The sequence below is a fragment of the Camponotus vicinus genome, unplaced genomic scaffold (assembly GCF_025532165.1).
Source record: "Camponotus vicinus isolate PSW18456_S1 unplaced genomic scaffold, iyCamVici1.0 SCAF_4, whole genome shotgun sequence".
Lineage (NCBI taxonomy): Eukaryota > Metazoa > Arthropoda > Insecta > Hymenoptera > Formicidae > Camponotus > Camponotus vicinus.
This window is the reverse complement of record NW_028141976.1, coordinates 18,452,710-18,469,490: the sequence shown is the minus strand read 5'-3', so window position 1 is coordinate 18,469,490 and position 16,781 is coordinate 18,452,710. Positions and strand designations below refer to the sequence as shown.

Sequence of the window (16,781 nt, the reverse complement as noted above, 5' to 3'; positions counted from 1 at the left end):
ATTAAATAAAGCAATTTAAATAAAATGATTAAAAAAAGATTCGGAACGAAATTTATTTTAAGTTAACAGTTTTGTATATTTGTTCATCGCGAATTATTTATTAAGAAGAATATATTTTTTACACAAAGTATTAAAATGTGTAATTGTGATATTGAAATATGTAATGGGCTAGTCGAAATGCGAACGGTGCCATGATCATCTAGGCGCGTCGATTCGTTCGTATATTCGTTAAATTTCGCTCGTAAAACCTGCAGTTGATCCGTGTGAGCTTGGGTACCCCATTTTAACCAACCCGAAATCAAACTGCGAAAAACATCGTGCTATACGCGACTAAATTCGTAATAATGACAAACGGCGTCTTAAGTGTGCGGAGTATGTTTGCATGTACGGGAAACACTACTGCAGTCGATGTAAGCCGCGCTGTACTCGTACATTCGTTAGGTTGCGGGTTTCAGATTAAGGGGTATGGCCGTAGGGGGGTAACGGACAAGGGAAGGAGGGGGTGGTAAATGTAAAAATATTGCTGAATCGGTGCAGATAACGGTTTCATATGGGGGCTCTCCCTTTCTCTCTCCGTCTCTCACTTCCTCTCGTCGTTTTTCTCCCTCCTCGCTTCCCCCCCTCCTCCTCCCGCACGCGGCCCTCACTGATACGGTGCGGGACTTGCTTTGAAAAAAATGTATCTCGACTCTCCGGGCGTAGTGATACGAAAATGTTTTGCATTTCAGCGAGCACGATGGCGAACGCCGCTCGTTTCGTTGGTAACGAATCAAACGAATAACTTTCGACGCGCGAATCGTCCCGCGAAATTACCGCGACTTCGCGAAAAACATCCGTACAATACATACGATACGCTGAACGAGTTTTCTTCGCGGAAAATCGCGCAGCATTTGCGAGAGGTATTGTTCATTATTTAAAGTGTGTTCGATATTTTTAACGCGCGTTATCAGTGAGTGGAGACGTGAGCTCGTTTTATTCCTTTTCTCCCCTCACGGCAAAATTTATTTACACTCTGTACGCCAGTTTTAATTCCTAATAACGAAATCATATAATGGTTGGAAGACTCTAACAATTTAGGAATAACGAAATAGAATTTAGAAATGCGATTTAAAACACAGCTTAGTTTAAGCAATACAAAATGTTGGATATATTATATTTTTGTTAATATATATAACATTATTATTTTATTAAAGATAAATAATAAATAACAATCTACAAATTTATATTAACATAAAATAAAACACGTACATGTATTACGGTCCATGAAATTTAAAGTGTTTGTTAAAATTTTAAATGTTTTTAAAACAGATATTTAAAATTTGCCCCAATATTATATTTCACAAAAATAATAAATAATAAATTAGATAAATCGCTCACCTTGTAGTTGTTTTGTCGCGGGATGCTTTCGCGAGCCTCTTTCTCCTCATCCTTTGACAGCACTCGCATAATATACATATATGCACTCACTCGCGAAAACAGGATCGCGCGCACATTAATTAGCAAAATACGCACGGCACTTTATATGGCACTCCTAATGTTAATTGCGATTTTATTATGATGCGAGAGGACTTTATTCGCACAAAGCTACGATGTGTTTGACGAATAAAATTCATATGTCAAATTGTTATTACGCAATTGACAAGGATTAAAATACGCGAGTCATTTTAAGACGTATCTTGTTAAGACGCAATAATCGCGAGAATTTATTAATCATAATTGCTAATTGCAACTATTGCAAGCAATAATCACAATTTGCCATCATCTATTACTTGTCACAATTATATTTCATGGGATAATACGACGACGTGAAATTCGCGACACGACCTTCTCGTTCAAGATTCGTCACGCAAATGTCAACAAAGATGTGACTACGCAACTGCGTGTCAAATAATAACATGATATTCATCGTAAAATTAATAAAGAATATTCCACTTTGGATAATCTATGTTTGCAATAAAATTTAAAATTCTATTTATAATTTTATGTATTGTGTTTTTTTTCTCTCTCTAATGTATGCATGTATGTATATGTATATGAATATATATGTATACGTCTATTATAATATATACATGTATATATATACGTATATATACATTTTTATATTTCATCAAAATATTCTGTATTACACGATACATAAAATTAAAAATAGAATTGTAAAGTTAGCTAATTTTACGAGAAGAATCGATTGTCAGAAAATTTGACGAGTAATATATACACATACGAATTATTTTCTTAACAAATACATCGTGCTTTTGCGACTAAATTCGAGCAACGAGTAATGATGAAATCTTTTCATCTGTCTGCGTATCCTTTCCCCTTTCCAATGTTACTGGAGATAAACCCACTATCACTGACATAATATATAAAGAAATAGTATCCCATGTTTGTTTATGTCCTTGACATAAATATATCCATAGATATGTGTCTATGGACTGTGACCGTTAATTCTTTAAGGGCTAATGATTTTACGTGGCCGGTGTTTTTGGCCCACGGCACACCTTCGGCGCGATCTCCTTACATAACAAAAAAAAAACGTTTCTCTCCAAAATCAAATATATGGGCGCCAGGTGCGGTAATCCGCACCGCTCTGTAAAATTTACCGTATCGGCAGTACACAAAGAATGCAAAATTCTCAGAAAAATCGCGACGGACGCTCGACTAGCCCCGTCTCGAAATTGGCAGAGGGGGGGAGTCCGTGTTAACAGTTCACAAGGAAGGATCGAGAATACAAGGTGGCTGCAAATAAAACATAATATTATAATAACAAGAATTAATATATTTAACATATGAATAAATTTTAATGACAGACAGATTCGTGTAGATGCAAAGCGGTTTTATAATATTGATTATCCGATTATTAGCCGGCAGCGATGGGCCGGCATTCGAGCGCGATCACCGCGGTATCACATGTCACGCGGCAGAAAGAAAAGCATACAAGAAAAGTCCCGGAATTCCGCGCTAAACGAGACTTGTTAGAGTTTCGGCAGCTACGAATCCCCAAATAACTTTTAATAATGAGCACCGCGGTGTCGACTCCTTTAATGACATCCGTCTTTCGCGAATAGAAATAATTAATTATAATAATGGATCTACCCGCCGCACACGCAGTTAACAGAAGCGATTATAGATGCGAACCGATTATACAGATCTGCTGCTGTAACGAAAAAAAATTTAGCGACTAGTAACGTATCTAACAGGAACGGTTGAATCGAGACACGAAAAACTATCAATAACAATAAAGTATCAAATGACTTGAGCCTCGGAAATATGCGAGCCGATGCCGCGACGTATTTGTCGGTTATCGGGTATCGCAATCGCCTTTGTGCGTGAGCTCGTCGTATCGAAAGTTTAACAGGCAAAGATTTTCACAAAATCACAATAAACGCAACAAGAAAGACAATTAATTTGACTGTCGGCGCATACTCGGGAGAGAGGGCACTTAATTTTATTTGAGCTCGAACAAGACATGTCGGCCGGCCGCCATACGTTAATGCGCAATTACCGAAAGCATGAATTCGTCTCACGAAAAGAATTTTTAACGGCAGCAATCCGGCAGCGATCCTGTTCGAGCTACTTCTACCTGATAACCTAAACGATAAACGGCCTGATGGGGTCGACGCTCGTCTCACCGATGACTCCGTGAGGTCCTCGGCGCTCTCGGCATCAGCGTGAGAAATCGATGAGTTTGGGCCGTCGTACTCCTCGCCGGTCCGCCGAACAGTGGCGAGCGGAAGGCCCGTCGGAATCACGCTAGCAAATTAATGCGTAACTAGGCCACCTGTGGCGCTTCCGCAACCCTCAGGATCGTCGTGTGGCCCATTTAATCCTGCGGCCTTCAGGGCTGTACATGTGCTTGTCGCACCCCGTTTCCTCTTTTATTTTCCATAATTCCTCTCGTCGAGGCCCGTCAGGAGAGATACTTTCGGCAGCCACTCGCCGTTATTTAGAATGTTCTTCTTTAGCGCTGTTCCGGCCGAGATGACTCCGACTCGGGGTCTCAGTGTCAGTTTTCGTCCGCTGGTTGGCCTTCCCTTCAATTGTTCCCCGTACCTGCTGGGCATGTGAATGTTTACAGGGGCGGCAGCGGTAGTCTTAAGTGGACTTTATTATTGACGCAATTAAATAATAATACTTAGCTTGGCGTGTTCCTTTTAGTCGGCGCCTCCGCTCGCCCGTTTCCTTGTATCCTGTACTTCTTCCTCAATTTTGAGCCACCGGATGAGATCCCGTCAGCGTTTCCCATCGTGCCCGCTCTTAAGCCTAATCTTAACGCTAACAAATAAATTTGTACGCACGGAAGGCGAATATAATCTCGCCTCCAATAGCCGCTCTCTCCCTAAATTAGGGGAGAACGAGGGCCCAAATTCATTCTCGGTCGGATCTCGCGATCCTTGTGACGGACCGCCAAGTGTCACGTCACAGGACATATGCTAAGAACATAAATAAAGACGTCACTATTTCTTTCGTTTTCAAATTTTGACTTGAATAAATAATCGTAACCTCTTAACCTTAATCTCAACTTTAACCTTAACTTTAGGCAAAATATAAGCGCCGAATTTTAGAATATAACGCGTTACTTTTCCACTCGCATTAAAGAAAAAAATGCAATTATTTTTTACACACGATTCCTTACGTACTTATTTTGTAGAGCGTTAAATATTTCGTGTAGGAATTTAACACGTGTCAAGGAACTGATCTGATGTCACACAGCGTTCAGCGCTCACTTTTTTGTAAACGTTACTCTGTTCTTTATAGCTGAACTGGCTACACTGGGCTGCAGTAGTTCAGAGGTTATCATTTTTTCCTCTCAATGTAGAGTAAAAAGGATAACTCTATTGACATTGACAAAGGATAACCTCTATTGACAAATTTTTTTAAATTTATATTACTTTTTATATATATAATTTTATTATTATAAAAATTAAAAGAATAAATAAGTATAAATAAATAATAATAATAATATAAATATAATTTTTTGCACATTTTTATACATTTGTTTAGTTTTGCGAAACAACAGAAAATGCCTTCTAACTGCTATTTAAAATATATATAAAATTATTTAAGCGGCGTTAGTGATTTTCTCTAAATAAACATTCTTTAAACATTTCTGTGAAGATCTGGTTGAGAATCGGTGATGTCAATGGAATCGTCATGTCGTTAAATTGTGCCGAATATAATCGAATGTTGACGGAATTAACCGAAGTTCACTCCCCCCTTACCGCATTTATCAGATACCCCTTTCAAAAGGCTCTATCTATTCAGATGTCAATGATAACCTCTGAACTAGTGTTTACGCGCGTCATCTTGTTGTCACTCGGTGAATTACGAGCGAGAAGGTTGTGTCGTGAGACTTTTCGTATATTGTAGTATTATTTCTTCTAAATATGATCGTCTCAAATATTATAATGTCGAATATCAATCATTTCCTAAGGTATTTTCAATTAGTTACAAGTATCAATTAACATGTTTAATCTATTTCCATAATTATCGCATCATAACCTAATCTAACCTTATTCGCATAGTATCACGCGCTATTAAAATAAAGCCGATATTATTTTCCAATTTCTCGCTCATTAACAAAACGTGGCAAATATAGAACGTGTTGACTCCGAGCGATGTTACAGCACATTTAATTAGTAAATACAATCGTGTTTAAGCATACGCGTATTTCAATACTTGTTAATTGCGTAGTAAATATTCGGTGTTTGTGCATTAATGATTCGTTAAAATGAGTGTTTTACATGATTTGCTCTATCAAAATCCATCTTGCTGATAATTGGCAAAGCGACTATATATTTTCGGATATTGCATATTTGACTTGTATATTTATTCACATCTGTGTCACATGATACACGACGATCGTTCTTAAACAAGAGCTACTATTTGCTAACAACAGATATCATCGCGACGAGTAATAATGTAAATTTCGACTATTGAGCGAGTGCTTTATACGACGATAATTTTATTTTCTTATTGCAATGTAATAAAATGTGTGTCACGATTAATATCGGGAGTGCCGTATAAAGTGATGCGCGATTATAATTAACAGTGTTTTCGCGAGTGTCATCCAAAAGAAGCAAGATGAACAAGAAGAAGGATGAACAAGAGAGGAAGAAAAAACCGGGAAGAAATTGGATGACGATCTAGCAACTTGGAGTGAGTAATATATAATTTATTTAATTAATCATTTGTTACTTTTATAAAATTAAATGCTCATTTACCTCCATAGAGGCATTGAGTGATCCATTTTATATATTTGTATGTAACATAATCCATATAAATTTCAATATTTTGTTTGCAAGAAATTTTAATTATTTAAATGATTTATACAATTAATTATAATTATTTATACATTTATTACATTTTTACACTTGTTCTATTTTTGGAAAAATGTATATATAACCAAAACTTTTTTTAAAAATTATCTATTTTTGAAATTAATTACTTTTCTTAAAAGAAAAGATAAAAATATCAATTGCGCGTTATAATTATTTTCTAAATATTAATCATGTTTGACTGTTTTCCATTTATAATTATTGTATATATGTATATACGAGTATATATTTAATTTAATTATTTCGAAGTTATAATCATACGCAGTTTTTTATATGCAATATTTGTACATTATTATATACAATATTTATACAAATTTATGCAATATTTATACACTTATATACAATAGTTATAGATATTAAAATATTAAAAAATACTTAAACATTGATATAAAATAATGATAATTCCTAATATATGATTATGTTAAATACAATTTTAATAGATCGAAATAGCAATATAAATAATAAGTGTACAAAAGTCTATTTACATTTTAATACATACATTATATTCTAAATTTAACAGTTACTGTTTAAAAGTAATTTTGCAAAAATGTCAATTTCAATATTTAATATTCAAAGGCAATTTTGCATGAACGTTACATTTGAGTACAAAATAATAAATATGTACATATCTAGAAAATAAAAATATTAATATATTACATAATATAAATAGCAGATAATGTGATACAAAGAAATAATCGATCGTTAAACATAAAATTAATGTAAGTAGTCATTCCTATACATAATATTAGCAAATCCTAAGTTTTTATTCCGAAAACTCATAGATGCTTTACGCAAAGGAACACTACATATTCGCCAAATATAGCATAGCACATCAAAGAGGGTAGTTTAATATTCATTTTTCTCAAACACCGGTGATAACGCTCGATACCCAAGAAAAATCGGTCCAATAATAAGACCTTATGAATAATAAACTTCTCGACGGGTCACGCTTCCACATCGCGCGCTCGTCGGCGCAATTCGCGATTATTTTGTAGCGGCGCACAAATTAAACTTCCGGCCATTAAAGGATTGATCCAGCTCGGAATGGAATGTAATATCACGGAAGGTGAACGCCGCCGTGCGGCGGCAAGCGGGGGTGAGAGACCGAGGGCGACGGTGCGGGATCTTAATTATAATTCTTGGCCGCGGAGTTCCGGCGAAAGCCTCGCAAATGAGGCCGGCGCCCGTCTGACACAACGATATCGTGCCCACCGCGAAAAACCTGCCGCCTGACAGTGAGCGCGAGTGGTGTGGAGGCGTCACGGGGGAAAGAAAGGCGAGGGGAGGAGGTCGAAGGAGAGCACGGGCGGAAGTGTCGAGAGGGATGAGAGGGCGCGAGACAGAGATAGTTCGTATCATGCTGGTCGGAGGGGGCGGCATACGGGGCGCGTAGGTACGTAAAGGTATGCGCGAGCAAAGCGCGCCCCATTGCTATTCAAAACGTAAAAACCATTTAAAAATGTAATACCCGGTAGCCGAGCAAAAAAAGTGCGCGCGTGATCCAACGTGTGACTTTGTAAGTAAAATATACTGCCCGCCCGGGGAAGCCTCGGTCAAATAATCGTGATTTATCGGGGTAAGGAATTTTCGTCCGGCGAAAAAAATGCTTTTTCGAAGCGCCCACGCGCCCCCCACGGGCTGTCGAAGAACGCTTCTCTAAACTGTCTCTACGGGATTTTGTAAATATTAGATGGATGCTATCCGAGAGCGTCGCGCAAATTCGCTTATCACCTCCGCGCGCGTAATCGCTTTAGTATCGAATTTAGAAATAAGCGTTATCGACTACAGAGGAAATTACGTTTTACGATATTAATGGCGTGAGTCTCCTTTTTTCGCGTTCTATTGATTAGGCTGTGGAATAACTCGAAATACCGAAACGATAATTTGATCGTCGTGTATAGTGCGAACAACAACAATTCGATGTTGACGGCATTGCAACCTTTGGATCGCAGTATGGAAAACATGGAAGCCTGGGAAAGAATTACCGATTCGCCACGTAAAACGCGGTAGATTTGCAAGTGGAAGTGCGGCGCAGTGTTAATTGAATATATCGGATTCCTCGAGAATATCGTGGTTTTGGCGATAGGAAATGGATAGAGAAATAATTGTCGGAAACGCGGACAGCGTGTTATATCAGTGCAGCTTCGTTTTGATTGCAATTATACTTGTAGAATTTGATACCGGATCGATCGAACGCGATAATCAATTTTCAGGCGCGTCTCTTTAAAAAAACACCCACGTTCGCGAGGCTTCCGATACTCTCGAAAAATGTTTTCTCCATCCCTTATCGCGTTAAGCCTTTTTGCAATAACGTTGCATGTTACGCGTCACATGCTCGAATAACCGAATGATTACGTACAACATATAATTCAATGTTACTTTGTACACCCCATTAATGGCTTATGAATGAGATCATATTTTAGTATTTTAAATTTTTCTTATAAATCTAAGAACCGCTTTAAAGTAATTTATAAAATTAACTCGTTTTATAAATTTTCTTAATATATAAAATAACTTATCGATACGTGAAAAAAAAACAAATTGCAAAGTATTACGATATTCTCAGAATTGCGTGAAAAATAGAATCGTCCGCAGTGTTTTTGAATATACATATATATTTTTTTAGAATTTATCGCGTTAATGTCAATCGGTTTTCGTTATGTATGGATGGCCCAGTGATGTGTGATCGACCGATTCGTTCGCGTATAACGTGTGATTGATGACTCTTGCAAGAATTATTGGTCGAAGGGGGATGCCATTTGAAAATGAGGAAAAAATGCGTGGTCAGAAATTACCGTCATCATAGATTCTTCATGATTCTTTGACAGCCGGTTGTTTTGCGACAATGAGAATAAACGCACAATTTGGAAAAAAAATTAAAGATTAAAAGATTATGAAATTTTGTTCTCCCTGTATACGTTTCCGCATACTAATTCGTTCCATCGAAACACGTGTGTAGAAGTTTTTTGTCGGTAGGACGTCATAAATTGTTTCGGTATACGCTTAAAGACGTTTTAATCGCTGTGATTACCGGCAGCTGCTTTAAATGCGTCTCATTATGAATTTAAGTAAGGCCGAGGTAAATTACGAGGTTCATAACTTTCTAGATTATTCCCAGGTACGATGCGCCAGTCTATCAATTTGCGTTTTAATGCTTTTCGTGCATAAGCACCGCGGCGCGGCTACATTCTCCGCTAAGAATATCTGTGTATAATTGCAATTTAGATCTTTTTTACTCACGGCCCGCCGATTATCGGTAACGGGAAATAAATCTTTTCATCTGCCTTATACATCTGGGGATAATAAAATTTGCTTCTAAATACAAGAAGGCTAATATCGCGCAGCGTGCGCGCTTTATTATTCATGATCGTCTGGTTTTACTATAGTGGAAACTTGGTGCGATCAGTTTGTACAACGTGCACGCTGATGCCTATCGATCGGTAACTTTATTCCAACTCAGCTAATGAAACCATAGGACGTAATTCGGCGATGTGACATAATGTTAACCAAGCACGCGTATCTTATTGAGTCTGACCTTTCCGGGGCGTCCGATAATGAACTATAATTACGTATACGTATACAACCTCTAAATATTAATTTAATTACATATCTCATCGGCACAATGTTTTCGAGTTCCTCGTCGTTCCAGTTTCGATCAATAGAGTCGTTAATATTCTTCGTAATACGTTATCCAAGAAATGCTCTCCTCTCTTTAACGATCTGTCCTATTATCGTAATTTATTAATTAACGGGATACGCTTATCTCTACGCGCGTTACAAAATATGTGCTTCCGATTCGCTCATTTGTTTACACCATACATTTAGAAGCAGATTCCACAATTTTTAATTGCATCTGCAATTGTTCGTGATACGCTGTTACGGATATTCTGCTACTCGTTTTGACGTTGCATTTTTAATTATTAAACTATTTTGATGACTGCTCGCATTGGCTTGATAAAAATAAAGGTAGACATCGACTGATAAATTGTATGCAATTTATTTGGGTGAATCAACGTTCGTTAATTGATTCTTCCGATTTGCGATACGATGCGATACGATGTACGTCGCGTACATTTGAACAATATTTTTCCAGTGGAAACCGCAATACTTTTCCTCGGTTTCGCATATCAACAATAAGTCAGTCGCGAAACGTTGCTCTGAAAAAGTTCATCGTTAAAACGTTAATAAATAATGCGATGCGTGTGCGATGCATAATATCGACGACACGCGGCAATTCAAATTCGATTTGCGTTTGTCATTGGTTATCCGAAATAACAATCTCGAGCACGTATATATCCCCGTCTCTCGATGCATATACGACGACAATCCGTGTAAGTGGCAAATTACTAAACCCAATAGTCGCGCCTGATATGCGTTCAATAATTAAGTCGACCGGCATTACGTAACGTAGCTATGCTATAATAATCGTGTCTACGATTGAGGGCCGCTCGTGTGTAATTCGATATGATTATTCATTGCGGGAGGTGAATGCGACGGCAACTCTGGCGGTGATTAAAATAATTGGGAGCCGTGACCGCACGGCATCGAATCTCCGTTACAACCAAGTAATAATAAACACTTCCATTTCAAGGCTTTTCGAGGAAAATGCTTCCGTTTTCTTGACGTTTCCAAAAGTATCACGCTCGAGAGTTAATTTTTGTAAGGGAGAGAAACCGATCCAATCATATTGGCGGTATTATATTGATGACAATTCCAATCAACTCTTATCGAAAATCTAGAAATCTAGAAATCTAGAAATCATGGTTTATGCGAGGCAAAGTTTTTGAAGATTCATTTAGAATCACATTTAGAAAAAATAATTTGTTAAATTCATGTAATCTGTTTAAAAAATTTGACCATAATGTTGTTTAATGTCTGAGCTTTAATGTAGTTGGGCGTTATCGTATCTCTAAGTAATTAAAATTCGAGAAGATTATAAATACATTAATTTTTATGTAACAAGAATAAACGTTGACACTTTTTTCACTTGGAAATGGTTACTGTATGTCTACTTAGCTAATTATAAATGTGAATTTAAATATTAGCATTGCATCAAAATTTCACGATATCAACTATATTTCACACGCTTTACGATAGCTAAACCTGGCAATAATTTTGCGTTTATAGGACCGGCAATATTTTTTTCCATATTGCAATGCATAACCCAATCTAAGTAATCTAAAAAAATATCTCGCGACTAGACCGAAACCCATACAACTCTTCTCGATCCATACATAAATACCGCAATCTTCTGTAATTTAACGAATACTAAAAGCCCGGCCATATTTTTTTCCACGATTCGAAACTCGTCCGCAGAGCGCATCAATTATTGATGGAAATTCGGCAGTTGCCAAGTTCGAAAATAAATTCGTAAACTTGGTCGCGTACGTTTCGCGAGCATTGTGATTTATCTGCGAACGTCTCGAGACTTCCTCTTCAATATAATCTTGATTTGTCCGGTCGACGTGCATCTCGAGCACCCTCGCTATTTTCCATCAGAAATTACGCGGGAAGAGATACGCAACGGTGCGAGTTGGGAGATCTCGAAAGAGTCAGAGGAGGCGCGTTCCTGTCGATGTAATTCGATAAACGAGTGCGTCGGTAGTCGGCTGGGTCGTCGGAAGGCAGGCAATTGGCATCGATACTTTCGATAGGTCGACGCGCGTACGGCACCCTGATCCGGTTCGTTTCCCCGAGTACTTCGACGATTCGACGTAGAACGAGAGAAGGAGGGAAAACGATAGTGTGAGGAGAAATATATGGAAGGAGCGGAGAGGGAGAGGGCTGGAAACGACAAGCTAGTAGCCGTGGAGAACACTCGCGGGAGACGATGCGGGGGAGGTTAGCTACGGTAATTAGTGAGAACGTATCGTAATTAGAGAAAATGCCACGTTTAATTGCTAATTGAGTTTCTGGCTGATGCGAGATCTAATTTTAATCACCTAATTACGTGACTACAGCCTGCGGGCTATGGGTAGCCGCCACCCTCGACCTCCTGCGAATGTGCCTGGCTACCGTGGCGTTCTGCGGCCCCGTATAAGTATACTCGTCTAGTCGAATTGTAACGGGTGATACGCTGCTGGTGCTGGTTAAAGACCGGAACATTTCGTGGAACTCGGCCGGAAACCAGCCACTCGTGACGCGTGTCGTAACGTGGGCAATTTTTCAGAACTCGAGAAATTTCGTCATGATTACGGACGTTTAATTGTTTCTTTCTTCGGTACTTGTTAGATTTAATTAATTATTAAAGCTGTTAAAATCATAAAAAATAATAGTATTATTAAGAGATTATCATAAAGAATAATACGTAATATATGCATGATGCTATGATGAATAATTTTATTAACGCTTATTATTCAACAAAAGTTCAATGTAACAGAATAAACGAATCTTTAAAGCATATCCCCGAGGTCAGAAGTATGAATATTGTTGGAATTAATGAGGGCTTCTTTTCCCCCTCCCCTCGTGGGAACGAGGCAGGTTGCTCCGTTTGTATATCGAGACACACGGTATACGGGTTCGTAACTTCCAGTCAGCTTCCTTCGTATGTGTACGTACATTTAAAGCGAATACGGGGAAATGTGGTTAGAAATTACATGCCGAGCGCTTATATACAGCGCACGAAGCATGGAACGGGGGCTCTTATTAACGCGCGTATTAGCTATGCCGACTCACCCTTCTAATCTATACCCGACCTCGCGCCACGCGATTATTGGTTTCACGCGAGGACGGGTAGCTACATTATGCCTACAGACTGATGCTAATTTCGAATACGGCCGTGTTTCTAATCTGCGGATTCGCCAGCCTCTTTATTAACAGATTCTTGGGACAACGTTGACACGCGCAGAGAGCCATGAGCCATCTTTTACGATGTTAATGATATAATAGCTTCTCGATTCTGTCTGACTTCCTTTTTTCTCTTACTTTGTTCATGTTGTTCTGTTTACTTAAAAGTGTTGTACGATCTACTTAAGATTAAGATTGTCGAATGAGTTGGCTAATCGAATATTTCAAGAGTATAGCCATTTTCATAATCGTCGATATCTTGAAGTATAAAGTAACGATGAATATATGACAATATATTATCCTACAATTATTATGCAATTAAGATATTATCGCTCGGATAGGAACGTGTGTAACGTATACGCGGTTAACCGAATGACCAGTAATAAGCTGCATCTAACGAAGATAATTCATTTACTGTGATTCCATCGTCGTTCATGGAAAATATACCGAAATTTTAGTTTACCTTAAAAGCCTTCACTTTCCCTCAAACGTCCCGGGTAATGACATTGAAAAATTACATTAGAGACGATGAAAGGGAGTGCGGGACAGAGTTCGTTCGCCACAGTCGCCGGAGCCCTCTTCCTTTTCCTTCCATTTAAAATAAAAATGCCAGTATTGGATCGAATTTAATTCAAAACTCGTCTAACAATTCAATCGTTCTACTATGCTAATTCTTGATTATTGCCAGGAAGCGAGCGAGTGCCTTGTTAGTGTATCTAGATTAGTGTATCTTCTCTAGGCCTAAATTTTAATTTTTTATTATTTTTCTTTGTATATTTCATGTCTTCAATTACAATACAATAAGTGGTGGAAGACTTTGGAAACATTAATGTTAGATAACCGAATTTTTTTATCAGAGAAAATTTAATTTAATCGCTACAGCAAAATGTTGTTAACTATTTATTGAAGAATGCAAAAATAAAACAATATCATAAAAAATATACAATTAAGATTCATATTTTATATTTTATATAAAGTAGAGAGAGATAGAAATCTACCATATTTTATGTAGTATAAAAAAAGTTAATTGTCAAATACTCGTCTTTGCTTATCCAATAGATAATTCATACTTCAATATGCAAACGTGTATTAACCAGTTCATATAGAATATAATCCAAAATAATGACAGTTAACGGTTCATCAAAGACTTTGTCCTCGAAGAAATAAAACGCATAAAAGTGCCGTCGCGAAGTAGCCTCAGACAATTACAAATTTCAAGTTAATTCTCGCCACTCGTTCGTGCCTGCTTTTTAATGCCGGTCAAGCTGCCAAGAACCGCCTGTTCACAAAGCATAGACGAGCCCGCTCGTCGACAACGAGAGTCCGTAATTAAAAATGTCAAAGTAACGGGAAAGGACCACCTAAGAATTGCAGAGTCGTCATGCTCGAGCACCTTATTCGCGCATGTAGATGTCGGCCTTAACTTTGAAGCAAAACGCTCTTGAGATCGATAGGTTGTGCCCTGGTTAAGTTCTTGTAGCATAATTATGATAGGCTGCACATGACGCTTAAAAGCTAAGTAAGATATAAATAGCACCGTTGCGTGACGTTTTGCTTCTTTAAAGAACAATCACGTTGTAATTCATCTGTAGATTTTTTTAAATTTATTTATATATCATATATCATAGTAATACTTACTAGTATTAGAAAGAATAAGAGTAAATTCGCAAAACATTATACACATTTGAATGATTTATTCCAGAAAAGAAATCTTTTTTCAGTTTGAAATTTTAAAATAAAATACTAGCCATCGGTTGAAAGAATGCTTGTTGATGCGTCGAAAATTCGGCGATTCACATAAAAGTTCCGAAACTCGAGAAAGACAGCCACGAGATATCGAACAGGATATTTGCGAGGGTGTTGTTCGCAAAAAAGCGAACTGCAGCTCGTGCTCTCCTCGTCGCACATTCCGCCCTTCTTCCGCGCGCGCTCTTAAAGTGAATGTGAAAACAAAAAAAATGGAGCGCCTTATTGTGTTCCGGTGAGACTGCGACTCAAAGGCTTAGAGCTTTGTACGTAGCTGTGCCTATGTTCGAGCACAACGGTGCGAAGGGTGCGCGCAAGGGGGTGGTGCTTGGTAGTAGTGGTAACTATACCGTGTATTTTCGCGTATACGTGTACCCTCGTCAAAGAAGCGGGGAGAGGAGGGGATGCGGGCGGAGGGGAGAAAAATACACCTAGCTACCTCGTTCATTTTTATCCCCTAAAGCAATTTCAGCATTGTTTTAAAATAGTACTTAGCAGGGTCATTGTATTATGCATGCGCCCTCCCTCGGTCTAGTGGACTGCGCTGGTGTGCGAGAACACTTGATTCCTCGCGCACGTGAGCCTCGCCCCATTGTTAGCTCACGAGGAGCGGCCGGCGGTGGTGCACGGCGGGGTAACAGAAGAGGGTAACAGAAGGGATTTTCTTGGCCAAGAATTTTTTTTTTACAGCGCTCACCTTGCTCGCGAAACGTATCATCCCGATGGATTTAGCGCGGCCTCCCGAGAGAAGCCCGGGATGACTTCCGGTCCGATCCGAATGACCAAACTTTGGAGATTTAAATATTTCACATTTCACAAACGCGAATTTTATTCTCTCGGCTTGAATTATGGTCTCGATGAGTTATCCGTTATGAACGTTTGCATTCTCGATCGTGATTCTTTGACTTGCCCGCCGGCGTTGCTGCTACTGTTCGTTTAAGAGTACGAAGTCGAGTATGATTACTATTGTCTGCGATCTGGTAGTCAAGCGTCTGCCTACTCGACGAAACAATATTGTATTCGAAAGAGAGAATCGCTCGGTAAGGCTCACGCCCGCGGTAAAGCTCCGAGGACTCTCATGAGAGATAAAGGCTTGCATATACTTACCGAGTACGCGTATATATACGCTGCAGTTTCTACGAGCCGTTGAAATTTTATCCGTCGCTTAATATTGAAAAGATCGCCATGCTGACGTACCTTTCAAAATTTTATCGCGTGTTGAATAATTACGTCTCAATTTTTTAATTAATAAGCCACAATTTTCCCACGAAGAGGCTGGTCTCTTTAAATATTAATTGAATTTCTTAACGAGTTATGTAACGAGCTAAATTCCAACTTTGATTACCGCTAATTAACTATTTTTTTTCTTAATTCTCATGTATTTTATAAAAATTCATATTTACGCAATACTTCCGGTAAGCGCGCATTCAATCATTTGAACTATGTTGTCGGAGCTTAGCGACGTGTATCGCAAAGGCAACGACATTTTCAAGACTACGACATATTAAATAGATGATTGTGCGCGTGGCCAAAGGCGTTGGAACGGCTCGCTCGTGTTCATTGTTCGCCGCCCGAATTCCTGGTCCCAACCGTCGTCTCCTCTTCCCCTTCCGGCAAATCTCTCGCCGACCGAGCCATGCCTCATCTCATCGCCTGCCAACACTAGTGACTTCACGAGGGGCTCATTTTCATTAAGAATTAAAGTTGAAGTCCGAGGGAAAAAAGTTTCTATTCGCCTTTTCCATGCAAATGAGATCGCGCTATCTCGCGCGCGCTCGAAACTATCTCGATTCCAGTTAATGTGGAACCGCGAAGATTCACCGTCGACCCCAAAGATAAAAAACTTTCTCGGCATCTCCCGGCTACCGGGGTTTGAATCATTAGCGAATCACCGCGTCGGGATGTGCCCACTTT

At 38.7% G+C, this 16,781-nt stretch overlaps 1 protein-coding gene and 1 long non-coding RNA gene across 2 annotated transcripts in view; one reads left to right on the top strand and one right to left on the bottom strand.

The window, feature by feature from the left end:
• The window catches only part of Pdm3 (POU-domain protein pdm3), a 139,313-nt gene extending 137,855 nt beyond the window's left edge, over positions 1-1,458 (bottom strand). Inside the window, exon 1 of the mRNA XM_083095858.1 lies at positions 1,378-1,458. The gene's annotated coding sequence lies outside the window, so the exon portion shown is untranslated. The remainder of the gene's footprint in view (positions 1-1,377) is intronic.
• Positions 1,459-5,910: 4,452 nt separating this feature from the next.
• Positions 5,911-16,781, top strand: part of LOC145970901 (uncharacterized) — a 77,295-nt gene continuing 66,424 nt past the window's right edge. Inside the window, exon 1 of the long non-coding RNA XR_014438667.1 lies at positions 5,911-6,156. This is a non-coding gene — a long non-coding RNA (uncharacterized LOC145970901). The remainder of the gene's footprint in view (positions 6,157-16,781) is intronic.